The sequence below is a fragment of the Neopsephotus bourkii genome, unplaced genomic scaffold (genome assembly GCF_033783945.1).
Source record: "Neopsephotus bourkii isolate Nb327-2 ecotype Australia unplaced genomic scaffold, CSIRO-AGI_Nbou_v1 NB_53, whole genome shotgun sequence".
Lineage (NCBI taxonomy): Eukaryota > Metazoa > Chordata > Aves > Psittaciformes > Psittacidae > Neopsephotus > Neopsephotus bourkii.
In genome coordinates this window covers 7,363,202-7,364,706 of record NW_026900570.1, presented here as the reverse complement: position 1 = coordinate 7,364,706, position 1,505 = coordinate 7,363,202, and positions in this window count along the sequence as shown.

The window sequence follows — 1,505 nt, the reverse complement described above, 5'->3', positions numbered from 1 at the left end:
GGGGGACTTTGCCAAAATGCAGGTTTCCACCTTGTTTAATTTCTCTTACCACCATTAATCTGCTGCAACCCTGGGTGCTATTTATTGGCTTGTTCTTAAGCTTTGCTTTACAATATAAAAATTTAACTCTGTCCTGGTCCTGTGTGATCTAAATACTGCATGCTTTTTTTCATCTGTGCACCCCAGATGCTGAGTAACAACAGTGCCTTTGCCTGTGTTAAACTTCTCAAGCTTTTGGTCACCTGGTAAAGAACGGTCCTTCTTCAAGTTAGGTTTGCTCCATTAATTTACTCAATTTTCATTTATTCTAAACCCCTGTTTTATCATTTGGTTGTGCAAAGAGGGCTTCCTGCACCATGCATCAAGATGAGGAGGCCTCAGAAGTTAATACGTAAGTAACAGTAAAACACCACCCTTGAAAATGACACATCATGATTTTTGTGGCAAGTGTCAGATATATGCATCTTTTCCTTCAATGGCTGTTAATTCTTCCTGCTTATCTATATTTCAGCCACTACTGAGCAAAGGCATTTATTTATTTGTTTATAAATGGGAAACATACTCATTGTTTTATTTTGATTTTAACTTTGTTTTTGCAAGAAGGACTAATTCCAAGGAGAGCATTACAGGCTGAGTAGGCTCCATTGTATTTTTCATGCACAGAGGCACAGTAGGGATCAAAAGCAAGTGAAAATACTGGCTTGTTTTAGGTTTCATTTTACAGTTGGGATGGTGAATACATCTGTTTGTGTCACCAGCGCAGAACACATCGTTTTATGGTTCTCAGAGGTTATTCATAATTCAATTATAGGATGTTTCGTGAACATTTGGAATGGTATTTACAGAAGGCAGTACTCAGCTTGGAGGTTTACTTGTGACCAAGAATATGAAGAAAACTGCCTATAATTCATTTTTAAGTACCCTCTAGAAATCATATAATTATATTGTATGACAGTGTTGAAAAAGGAAGAAATGTAAATTTTAAATTATTTATATTGTGGTCTTTAATCAAGCTTATATACATACAGGCTGGCACACAGTAGCAAAGACCAGGCAGGTTACAATGAACACAACACCATGGTTTTTTTGGTTTTAGATTTGATTCTGAGCCAGCTCTGGTTTCATACACCAGAGCATTTCCCTGGTGTATGTTATAGACAGATTTTGTAGTATGGAAAGGAAAAGGTAGTTTTCTCTTTCAGTATCTCCAACAAAAATGGAAGTGCAAAGCATCTTATGAACTCTCACATGATTCACAACAGAGTGGCAGAGCCATTAAGGGTCCCTGGGAGACCTCTACTTTGTCTTGGGGAAGACTGTTTCCCTTCCTCTGGAGAAGAGAAACCAGACTATCCCCACACCTTATGCTGAGACCATGGCACCTCAGCTGCTGCAAAAAGCCATGGCTCCATTCCTCTGATGGGGACCAGGGCTGATGAATGCACATCAGAGGCATTCCAAAACTTAAGACTGACATCAGGGAAAAGGCTATATAAAGCTTCCCA